Raw genomic sequence first — 12,551 nt, 5'->3', positions numbered from 1 at the left:
ATGTGAGATGTGCTGTTTTATAGTTGCTTTCACAGATTTCGCTCTGATCGCAGGGTGGTAGCAGAAACCACGAAATCTTGAAACCTGATGAGTAAGAGCTCACGCTCTTAAAAGAGGAAATTTATCCTTATTTTAATTTACATCCTATAGCATAACAGTCTGTACCTGACGTGTCCACAACTTCTTGACAATCACCTTCAATACTGAGTTGGAATGCTTTATTTTGCACCTCCGTGATACTAACAAATCCACTGTAATGTAAGTGCTAAGCGGGGAGAATTTGCTTCTGTTTCCCCACACGACACTAAGAGCTGCGTACACATTCAAATGCCTAAAAATGGCCGATTCTAGTTTACTGCCGCCTGACTGTCGAACATGAGCCAGTTTGTCACTCTCTGCGTTCACTAACCACGCCATCTATTACACGGCCCCACGCGCGAAAACATCCAAGAAAGCTAACGAACTCCCAGTATATCGATATCGTCGCTGTATATTGCGGTCCCCATATAAGCAAAAATGTGAACAACACTTATATTTTCTGAGTAAAAGTGAATGGTGCATAAATTAAGTTTACGAAGATGATCATTTTGTGTGCCTGTGAAGCAGTTTGTTCTCGGGCCCGCAGGTAGCGGCAGTATTAAAGGAAGCACAGAATGACCTTTCAGACTATGATTACTCCACGAGCATTAGCGAAAAGCACGCTTTCCCTTTTAACGCGATAGCATAAAATGTCTGATCTATAGAAAATGTGCCCTTGGTCATAAAAATCGCCCACTGGCTAGAGTGTAGTGGAGTCACCATAATAACATCACATTTGGCACAAGAAAGTAACATCACATTTGGCAAAGGCATCAACAGCTTTTATTGCTATCGTATTGCCAACATATGCGCTCCGGCGGATTTTTTTTTCATTTTCTTCTGGTTCAAAAAAACAATTGGATTGTTTCTACTTCAGGGATAAAATAATGACGCAATTGTTTGTTTTTTTCAAAGCGGTCTTTTCGTTCCATATCAGAGCAACCAGTACGTTGATAATTTGAGGTCTAATTTTTGCATACACAGCCCAAGAATAATTGAAGTTGTATAGAAAAAGAATATTCTACTACACGTCCTGTTCACGCTTCCCAGTAAGACTACACGTAGCAGGTTTGCCCATCAGGAGAGTTCGCAGTCTGAATCTCACAGCGTCGTCATGTCTACTCCTTCGTCACGTGAACGCATTCTCTTTCTGCTGGTTTTATTTTTCGTGATCATGCACCTATTGGCCCGCACATCAAGCTACGCTTCTTCACGATTCTGTTCGTCATCTTCGTTGCAGACGCTCATAGCGAATCATGTGCTGTCGACCATCGAGAAGTCAAAGCAGCATGAGCCCATGTTCCTCTACGTAGCCTTCCAGGCAGTGCATGCCCCTCTTCAGGTTCCCAGCCGGTATCGCAAAATGTGCTCAGTCTACGTGAACACGAAGCGAACGAAGATATGCGGTGAGTTATTCCGTACTATTAGGGGATGCGCTCTGTCAATGTCGTAACACATTGGACACATTTTAGACCTGAATGCGAATATCCTGATATTAATTTGTTCCACTTCATAGCAAAGTGCGTGAAATGAATTTTGCGTGGGTTTTTCTTTTAAAGTGAGCAATTGATTTTGCATGACAGCTATTGGGCCAAATATTTATTTCGCTGTGAAAGTCTGAAGTAGTATACAACCAACAAAAATAAGCAAAATGTTGCAGCGAATAACGTTATCTTCCAAAATCCTCAAAGTAACCATATGTGAACGAAACGCTGAATTTTTTTACACATTATACTCGAAATAAAAATGGCTGCTCTTCTTTGGCTCTTCAGAAATGCTGGCGGTCATGGACAATGCAGTCGGGCTCCTCGTCAAGAAGCTCAAGGAGCAGAATATGTGGAGTAACACCCTCTTCGTTTTCATAAGTGACGTAAGACAACTCGATCACTAAAGGCAATGTTCAAGAACAAGGCTTCTAACCACCTTTTTTAGACTCCGCAAATCCATTCATCCGGCTGGTGTTTTCCGCCTCAAGGGCGGTATTTTCCAAAAGCCTAAAATCTGCTCAACAGCTGCGGCTGTCAAATGTATCCATATACGCGCATCTGAGAGGCTTTGGTACTTCACTGGAGGCTATGCTGCAAGGCGAGATTCGGCATCGGAAGTTGCCTTCAGATTTTTAGATTTCATACACTGTCACCATTTGCTTCATAGAAATCCTGTTCTTGTGCAGTGCAGGCCATGGGCACTGGGTTCACAGTTTAATGAGATGAGAGTCGTAATAGCTTTCACACGAATAACACAAACACTGCCTGGAAATTTGCGCTATAGCCGCATAGTTTATCTCCAGTTGAAAGGAATGTTCTTGTTAACTCGCAAGGTCTAGAATTGCAGTTTTCGTCTGAATGACAAAACTGCAGTAGTTATTGCCACAACAAAAAAAGAGACAACAATGTGCCTTATTCATCGGCACAATAAAGAAAAGACTGCATTATAAATTAGGCATATCAACCTGATCGCAGTAAAAATGTTCCGCGCTCAGGTAACTCCAGCATCATTTCCTCACGTGCTTCAAAGCAAAATATTCCCGCCAGAGCTTCTGTCCACAAATGAAGACGCTTTGTCATGCGGAAAGGCCAAACCTTCACAAAATTTCCCTCAGAATCTATAACCAGCACAGTTTGTTGAACGAAGTCCTGGGCCTCTGATCTTGGCTTCCAAAAGTAGGCAATGGTCTCCAGGGTCCGGAGCTTTTTAGCCGAGCTCTAGAGAGGAAAGTACAATAGTAAGCCTCTAAAGCGAGCCCATCCCCCGGTATTATTTGGGCATCCGAAAGAACTATTAGTACTGACGCCAAAGTAGGGTCGCCTTTTATGTGAAGCCGCATTTAAAAATATCCACTAATGAGGCGACGAGTGCTCTGGAGTGTGTTCCCATTGTATTGCATTGGAGTTTAATGAATTCCTTCGAGGCATGCATCCCTCCTCCCCCTGCTTGTTGTCTATAACTTGACGCTTGTTGCATCCTGCTTACAGAATGGTGGTCAGGTGCTGTACGGTGGAAACAACTGGCCACTTCGAGGCAACAAGAACACGCTCTTCGAAGGAGGCACCAGGGTGCCCGCTTTTGTGACTGGACCACTTATCAAGAAAAGAGGGCGCCACAGCTCTAGGCATGTCCTGGTTGAATGTCCGCTAGAGAACAAACTGAGCTCTTTCGACCGCTGAAACTACTTAGTGTGTTTGACATTCATCACTGCTGGTCAACTCTCAAGAAGAAAGGCTGTCTAAACTGATTGACATGTGCGCAACAAGAGTTGGAGCAATGATATACTGGCAGTGTCATCATGTTGATACTCATTCCATCAAAACGTTGTGACGAAGCGCAATGTTCGTTTGTGATGAGGAAATCAGTGGTACCACATTTCATCAGTAAAGGGTGGCATACCGCAGTAAACGAACAGGGAAGGTTTCTAGCACGTTAAGATCGCTTGATCCCCATTTCAATATCCTGTATGAACTAAGAAATAGGCTTCACACCCTGTGGTGACATTTAAAGAGTATTTGGACTTCAAATTTGAACGTGTTCCTAAGATCTGGAAGCTGTTCTTCGACATACAACGTGTACGTCATGCGTGTTGAAGATGCACAAGTATTTTTTTTAAATTTATTGGAAATAAAAGCTTGGAAGTGCAAAATGGTGCTTTCGTAAAGAAGCATTCGCTCAAATCGCACGGGTACAGTTCTATTTTTCATGATTGGCGGAGAGAAATGAACCAATGTTACTATTAGGATTGGAAGGCTGGACGGTTGAACCAAATTGACAGCTGATTGTGTGTACCGAGCAGCGCTTCTTACAACTCATACAGAGGAAGCAGGTCAAGTTACAGATGGGCTCACTCAATGTGTGTTTCCCCAGCTATATGCACGTCGTCGACTGGCTTCCGACGCTCCTGTCTGCGGCAGACGGAGGGAGAAGGGCTCGTGCGCTGAAGGATATCGATGGAGTCGACCAGTGGGAAGCTATCAGGGACGGCACTGTCGGCGGAATAAGAGAAGAGTTCATCTACAACCTTGACTGCAAGAACGGCAAGCTGGTGGGAGCAGTCAGGTGAGAGAAGAAATGAACGAAAGAACGAAAGGAACAACTGAGTGAACATAAAGGACGCCAAAAATATTATAGAGAGAACAAAAGCAATGTGAATAGTATGCAACAATAATTAGCAAATAAATGCAAACGTAAACAATGCCTACATGGTTATGAAATAACATGAATGAATGAATGAATGAATGAATGAATGAATGAATGAATGAATGAATGAATGAATGAATGATCATTGCTTGGCAGTGGTTAGCAAATGAGGCAAGGCGCAGATGAGGACAGATATGGAAGGAAGGATTAATTTCATTTTCATGCCGTTGTGGACGCCAGAGGCCCGAGCGAGAGCACAACGTCTCTCTGAGGGGTGCTGTTTAGCGTGACGTACTCCGATGACGATGCACACCGTGTGCGTAGGGCTCACAGCTTGATGCAGTTCTGTTGCGAACGCCAAAAAAACATAATTTCGAGGGTACTCTTAGAGAGCCTCTGCTCCGTGTCCTTAAAATTGCTTCCCATAACAGTTGCGAGTGTTGTGGGTTGATGAGGTTCTTGCGTTTTCATGCACGCCAAGTATGCATTCGTAGTTTTCTGTACGTTAGTACTTGTGTGCTCCGCGCGGCAGTTCCTTTCGCACGAGTTGAAGATTGTATAAAATGTATTGTCGAAGTCGTACATGGGTTCCCTCGCGATTATCTTTCGTGCGTTTCAATGTGTCTAGGTTGGCGAATGTCCACGGGACTGAGGTGCCCAGTGGGGGGCGGGTGTGCCTTGACTCGCTCACTCATGCGTAGCTCGTATACAATTCCGCAGGCATGGCGCGGGACCAGCAGCACTCTCAGTTAGTTCCCTGGTTAGCAATAATTTGCAAAAAGTCGAAGGAAAAACAAGCATGCCAGAAAAGCAAGAAAGCACAGTGTGGTTGCCAATCGAATGGACAATTACTTTCGATGACTGAAAAACAGCCAGCTGGAATTTTTAATTCGATATTTAGTAGCATGTGTTCCTTATGTTTTCTTCCAGAGACGGAGATCTCAAGTTCATCTTAAGGCCTTCGACTACGCATACTGGATGGTACCCGGAACCTTCAAAAAGATCTAGGAACACAGAATCACTTCTCAGCGTACCAACACGGCTGCTTTTCAACATTACTGGTGAGTGTGCTACATCGTCATTGCTCTTATCTAGTGTCTTAATCACTGAGAGCTAATTTTTTTCAAGCATGCCCAACAGGTTATCGGCTAATTGTGAACTTGTTCTTTGTGTGCTCAACACTAGACAAAATACTAAAAAAGGTTCTTTACTGAATTTTATGATGAACACATTTCCCACCAGGGGAAAGCGCATTGTGAATTTTTCAAGTATCTTGCGATTACTAAAGGAAGGGAATGTTGTGAATAAACTGCAAGTTTAAAACAGCAATTTATTTTAATGAAAAAAGGACAATTTTATCACCCTGTTTGGCGCACGATAGCCGTAGCCGTTTATCCGCCATAAAGTCCAATACGACAAAACACATCGGGTAGCTTTATTGTTTTTCGTGCGCTATAAAAGAAGCAGTCCAACTGTAGTCCGCATATCGAAGCATGAAATACTTAAAAGCACATGAGCTTATATCATATATGTGCATGCCCGCCTCGACTGCTGTCGCCTATATTTGAGTGATTTTCCGCTTTCTCCGACGTGTTCCAAGCGCTAAATGAGGCGCGTGATCTCTTCAGAACTCATTTACGAACTCAATATCAATAATTATTACTGCAGGGATACGCGTTTCATCCGATCAATTGTGAATAGACTGATTCTCAATAGAATCTCAATATTAAACATACGAATTCCAGTCTTGTGTAAGGAATCGGCTCATTTCATCACCACAGTCATGTGATAGAATTAAAAGGCGGATGCGAATTACTGTCGACCAGTGTTCTGGGGAAAAGCTGCCTTTGAAACGGTTAGTTCTGGGCAAGGGATGACAATTGGGGCAAGTGAGTGTTCGTGGATGTTATGAGTTCTTACAGCTAAAGGTTCAATAAATTAATTACGGAAGCTTAAGTTTATTTTACTCTAATTAGTTAATGTTTAAAAATACCAATCCACTCATTCTCGTACAAATTTCTATTCATTGAATGTTGTTTAGGCACATTAAGGCAGACGTTGATCACACTCTCCTGTATTTATCAAATATAAACGAGGCTGAAATTTTATGCAGCTTTCCAAGCAGCATGACGCCCTTACCTTGTGTGCATGAGCCCCACACTGCTGTCTTGACGTCTTGTAGGCTATAGGGAGTAAAACCTCGACTTTCCTCTTCTTCTCTGGTGAGAAATTATTAGTGACGGTCGCACCGCAACGCCCCACCCCTCCCCCTGTGCATTTTTCATTCGTTAAGTGCGCGCATTCTGATGTTCGCATACACCCCATCAACACGCATAGCCCTTCCTCCGGACACCACACTCCCCCTTCAAAAGCACCTAACGGCTTACGCCCACCTGAAAAGTACATTATTTGACCTGCCGGCGAAAGAGGACTGGATTTTTCACCCTCTAAAAACTGCGCTACAGGCTCATGCTGCTTGTTCGACAGAATGTCGCCCTGTACAACTGCAGCAGTGAAACCAATTCGCAGCGTTGTCAGCAGTGCGCGGCTGTGCAGTGGAGGCGGATAGTTCGCTGCCTGTTCCGAACAGCGGTGCATAGTTTCCTTTTGTTTCATCACGTGGATAGTCATAACGACGTTATCCGCTGATTGTAGAGGCGGTGGCACATATCAAAGTGCGAGGAAAAATGCAGTTGGAACCACTGACTGCTGCGTCCTATAGGCAGGATGCTGTGAATCTCACAACTTTTTTTTTTCATCTCAAGCTAATTATTGAAGCTAAAAGTTCATGTCAGAAAATGTGAGCGGAGGCTTGTGTAAAGAGTTCATGTAAATGAGTTCATGGAAATCGCGAGATCAGGGCCTGACAAATGTGTTAGCGAGGCTTCCATACACCTGTACCGCAAGGAGTTGGAGTTTCTTGGTTTGGCGTGATGATTATGAATTTTTTCTTTGCTATTGGGGCGCATGCGCTTTTCTGTCGAAGGAAGGAGTCGTTGGTGCAATAAACCAGTTGTTAGTCTGCGCTTGTCTCGTGTGTTTCTGTGTTTCTTCTCTCTTGTCCCATCTTTTTTGCGCAGTTATTCATATTTTCCATAATTGTGTAAAGAGGCTGTTAAGAGAGTATCCAGCTAGTGCTGCGGTCACTACAGTAGGCAACTAGTTAGCAAGGCGACTGGCAGACGTTTATGCAATAAAAAAAGCTGCATGCAATATAACATAGCGATCACTAAGCCACTTGAGTCCTGGAACAGCACATCCATGCTGTCCACAGCTGGAAGCCATGTGTCGACTGATCGACGATGAGAACGAGTACCGAAAAATTCTCTTTTCGCCACGACCATCATTGCGCTGCAGGACAGTCATAATTGTCAGGCTAAAATACGATTTGGAGAAATGCTATTGATCCAGTATCGTGGCCGAACGTGGGCTCTATTCACAGTAAGCCCTGAGGCGCCGTCGGGTATCCAACTAAGGATGTAAGATAAAATCTTCAGTGTCTTTTGGACGGCCTCCCATGGCAGAGCACCTTTGAGCTAATTAAAGTGTTTTGGGATTTTTAGTGAATAGTAGTCGCGATCTTTAACGACAGAAAGAAAAAATCCTTTTACTCTAATCATGCTTTTAAAAGGTTATGTTTCCGGGCAAGGTTTTAAGGAAAAACTTATGATATAAAAAGAAATGTGCCTTTATAAGCTTGAGCATACATGTCACCTCCTTTCAAGTGGTCGAGAAGGACATAATTTTTGCAGCCGTATCTACGATTATAGCGACCCAGCCTATGCTTGTTCGTCATCGTCGCCAAAATCCGTCTTCAGGGCAGATGAGACAGAACCAGGCGGATGATGATGATGATGTTGAGATTATGCAAAAGAAGATAGCGCGTAGGCAGGAGAGTGCGAGAGCGAGCGTACGTATGGGAGTGAGCGGCGGCTGTAAGGGCGCCGCGTCGCATGCGCTCACGCGGGAAGAGAGCCTCGGCGTGGGGCTTGTGAGCACTCTGCGTCAGTCGCATGGCCGAACAACACCGGAAGGAACTGAGGCAAAAGGTGCTGCAAGCGGGCTGCCCTAGCCCGCTAAGTGAGACGAGGTCTCGGCTGCATCGCCCCTAAAGTTTCAGAAAGCATAATCATTAGTCGCATTGTAATCTAGGCACAATTCTTTCATCGCATTTGCATCAACGCAGAATTATTTCGTCGCAGTCCCATTTTATTCCAATAACACCTTTCTGCGAGCAATCATTGGCGCATGCAAGCTAGCGCGGGTTTACCACGTTGTCAGTTGCGTAATCGTCATTCAGTTATTTCTCTACACTTCTACACGGCAAGTACCAATACTCATTTGAATACTGAAGTTTGAAAAAATGCACCCGACCATAAGTTTTTCGCCAGTTATTGAAATTTACAAGACGTTTTTACCCCCCTCCCTCATTGAGAAACCAATCTGCCAGTCACTCTACGATACTGGAGGATGAGCTTCCGCATATTCGCCATTCTCTTTTTCAGGATTAGCGCTGCCGCGGTCGCTCAGTGGTTTTGGCTCTCCGCTGCGGGCGTGAAAAATGCGGGTTCGATCCCGGCAGCGGCGATCGAAGTTCGATGGAGGAGAAATTCTAGAGGCCCGTGTACTGTGCGATTCAGCATGCGTTAAAGAACACCAGGTGGTCGAAATTTCCGGAGCCCTTCACTACGGCGTCCCTCATAGCCTGAGTCGTTATGGGATGTTAAACCCCCATAAACTAAATTTTTTCGGGACCAAAAGCTGCGTTGAGTTTGCTGCACGAAAAAAGCCTTTTTCAATAATCTGCAAGTCCTCCGCGGTAAGTCCATCCAGGTAATTTTCCGAAGATACCTACTCGACACGGCGCTCTGCTGCCCTCGGTTAAATGATATAGATTAAACGAGACTAATTGCAGCGACAGATCAATGGAAAAATGAATGAAAGCTGTAAGAATCGGAGACAATAAGAGAATGATGTGTACGAGACCTGCAATAATGAGTTAACACCACTTGATATGCTAGCTGCAGTGACGAAGTGGAAATGAACCGCAGACTGTGCATGTAATGGCAAGTGCTGGTAACCGCTCTTCTAACACAGCAACATAATGGATACAAAGGGAGACTAAACATCCCGTATACGCAGGCAAACTGAAAGATATGCAGATCTGGTAGCCTAGGAAGCTATAAAAAATTCGTTGGAGGCACTTAGATATCTCTTAGCTGCGGGAAGGCGAAAGCCATTTGCGACTCATTGCACTGATTTGAATATGCCGCGCCTGAATTCATTTCACGACAAAGGAGAAGAGCAGCTGGCGTGAGCGTGGCAGAGAAGTCACGTAACATCACAAGGTCACGTGATCTTAAGGTGGACTTAGGTCACGTGAACTAAAATATAACGGACGCCAGTATGAGCCATTAAAGACTATCGCCTTAAAACATTAAATTATAAACACTCCCTCTCTGATGATTGAATAAAAGCTGCGGCGCAAAGAAACGCACCGATTGCTTCAAAAGAGATGCACTGATGGAACGCTGCCAGTGAGCACGAGCAGATCTGAAAATTATGTCGTTGTAAATGAACCTATAAATCCGAGATCGCGTGAAAGTCCCTGATATTCAATGGAAACGCTGAATGCAATGTTCAGCAGTGAAAGCAACCTCCAGTGCGTAATATATAATTTTTCTATGCGGCATTCTGCAGACCGAAGCCATGAGAAAAAGCGAGAGCAATAGACGTCTAAACAAACGTCTCGAGAAAGTACAAATTCGAGGGGCGCAAGGTCCCCAGTATTCCAAGATATTTAACCGCCTCAAATGATCTCTTACCAAGCTTAATGGGATGAGGTCAAACTCCATGAGCGTAATATGAGGGCTGGAATTAATTATTAGGGACACTTTAGAATAGTTTGGAAATTTGACTCGGCCGCGAAATGTCACGTGAAAATTCTATAGCCCGAAACAAAACTATCAGATATGTGATCACACCTCATGTTCCAGAGCTGCGAAATGTTCCAGCGCTCTCAGCAGTGTTCGATATTCGAAAAAATGAGCCCCAAAAAATTGCAAGACGATGCGACACAAATCATAGGCCTAACTTCAGAGAAAAGGAATCCGTGGTCGAGAGGGGACAAGAAGTTGGTTTCTTGAAACACACGAAGCAAACTAGGGCGCCAGAAAAGCCTCAGGGTGCTTGCCAACGTTTCGTCAAGAGCACTTGTCTTCGTCTGTGCAAAGCATTCACCATTAGCGGGGTTTAATAGGGCCTTCACTCCGAAGAGGAATGCCCAGAGGAGGGCTCTCGTCCCGCCACCGTGACTTCCTCCTCGGAGTGAGGGCCCTATCTAAACCCCGCCAATGATGAATGCTTTGCACAGACGAAGTGTCGAACATTGGCATGCACCCTGAAGCTTTCCCCTCCCGTGTTCACTTTGTGTCTTTCAGGTCAAAAGGCTATACCAAGGCCTCGGGTGATGACGAAGCAGAGAGGACAGCAGAAACAGCAACTCATCATTCACCCTCTTGTACTCCACTGACTAAACCTTGACGTTCTCTATGAAACAACATAGATTAACGGCGGAAGCGACGGTAGGGTAAAAGCAATGACGGGCTGCATGGGCGTCTTTGCAAAAAATGGCTGGTGTTCCTACTACCATAGCTTGGGCCATACCACCAAGCAGTTAAGCTCCGTTTGACCTTATAAGGCGTTAAAGGTCATTATCTCATCCACATCTAAATCATAAGTTCTACCCCGAGAAGTAGAGCTCTAGCACCAATCAGGCTACCATGAACGAAGCTGGAACGGGCTTTCCGCTGGGCGGCGACACTGCGGTCGGCTGCCGACCTGCGCTACGAAAATGACCTTGCGTTACGGGACCATGTGCCATGGCTGTCATTCAATAAATGATAGTAAGTGCTTGATAGCTTCAATGGCGTTAAATACCGCTTGGTTACTTTTTACAAGCTGGTTAACTCTTGAATGCTGAAATCCTCAGTCACAAGGCTGTAAGAAGGCTGTCTCGCTAAGTGCCCACGTCACCCTAGCTGTTGTGTGTAAGGAATGATTCGACCTGCAGGTAATGGTGTCCCGTAATGCCGGGCACTGCGACGGAGACCGGGAACAGCGAAATTCGGTGCTTTAAAACTATACAATTAAGCTTTATTGAGCTCAAAGATTGTACGAGCAAAAAAAATTAGGAAGCTGCTTAAGCTTCGCCATGAGAGTAGACGCGATAGCGTCTTCTCCTCCTTTTTCCTCTTTATATTTCTTTTTCCCAGTTCACACCAATTACCAATTCATAACCACATTGTCGATGACGGTCATTGATTACTCTTCGTAGTCTATGCGTTGTGGCCCGCCTGGCCTGCAGAGGGCTTGGGTTTGGACCGTAATGCCGGCTATTTTATTTTTCTATATTCTGATTTCAAGGATTTTGGCATTATTTCCGACTGACGCTGTACGACGGGCGACGCCTGGTTTTCAGCAGAACAAGCTCCTTACGGTATCGCCTTACAGAGCAATGCACTCCGTTTTGTTTTCGCACGCAGCGGACCCCACGGAGAAGAATGACCTGTCTGCGGCATTGAAGAAAGAAGCGAAGCGCCTGGAGGCCAAGCTCATCAAGCACGCCCATCTCCTGCAGTCCTCCCGCAATCCGGATGACGATGTCAGAGGCGACCCCAACCTACAGACACCGCCCGGTGCTTTCGGGCCGGGCTGGTGCGAGGCCCCTGTCTGGATTCCGCCCGGAACAGGGCAGAAACTGCCGAGCGGTTGCGAGCCGACGGACTTCGGAGAACAGCGCGCATTCTTCTAATATTGAATTCAATTTTCCATAGAAGATGTCCGGCTGGCATGTATCGCCAGATGAATAAACATCGAGCAAACAATCATGTAAACACGCGAAAGGCACACTGGCATAGAGACGAACAAAAACAATGCTATGAAAATAATCATACGCATGTGTCCTTGCTTGAGAAATTTCCCCTGCAAGTTCTGAGAGCGGCCTCGCTGGTTCAGAGCCCATGGCGTTGTGTTGCTGAGCAAAGAGGTGCGGAATGAAATCGTGACGGCAGAAGCCGCATTTTGGATGCAGGCGAAATGGATAAACGCTCATGGCCTGTGCTGTGCTCGTTAAACAACCACTTTTTCTTGATCTTTTTCTGGTGCCCTGCATTTCAGCATCTTTCTTAGAACATGTGGGGCTCTGGTACGTTAACCTTTTAACGCAGTGTCGCGAATTAGTGACGGAAAGCTTTCGCGCCACCTACCCGCTTGTACAAGGAGCTTGTCAGTATGTTTTTAGTAGACAGCGCTTTGTCGCCAGAATAGTTACAGCCGCTATG

General features: G+C 45.2%; 1 pseudogene across 1 annotated transcript in view; it reads left to right on the top strand.

Moving 5' to 3' along the window:
• LOC144134033 (arylsulfatase B-like) overlaps window positions 1-12,161 on the top strand; it is a 54,297-nt pseudogene extending 42,136 nt beyond the window's left edge. Inside the window, exons 6-11 of the transcript XR_013315117.1 lie at window positions 1,319-1,484; window positions 1,851-1,948; window positions 3,054-3,190; window positions 3,937-4,128; window positions 5,140-5,270; window positions 11,754-12,161. The product of XR_013315117.1 is annotated as an arylsulfatase B-like (transcript). The remainder of the gene's footprint in view (window positions 1-1,318; window positions 1,485-1,850; window positions 1,949-3,053; window positions 3,191-3,936; window positions 4,129-5,139; window positions 5,271-11,753) is intronic.
• The last annotated feature ends 390 nt before the right edge of the window (window positions 12,162-12,551 follow it).

This window comes from Amblyomma americanum, chromosome 5 (genome assembly GCF_052857255.1).
Source record: "Amblyomma americanum isolate KBUSLIRL-KWMA chromosome 5, ASM5285725v1, whole genome shotgun sequence".
Lineage (NCBI taxonomy): Eukaryota > Metazoa > Arthropoda > Arachnida > Ixodida > Ixodidae > Amblyomma > Amblyomma americanum.
The sequence above is the reverse complement of the archived record's forward strand: the minus strand, read 5'-3'. Positions and strand labels throughout refer to the sequence as shown.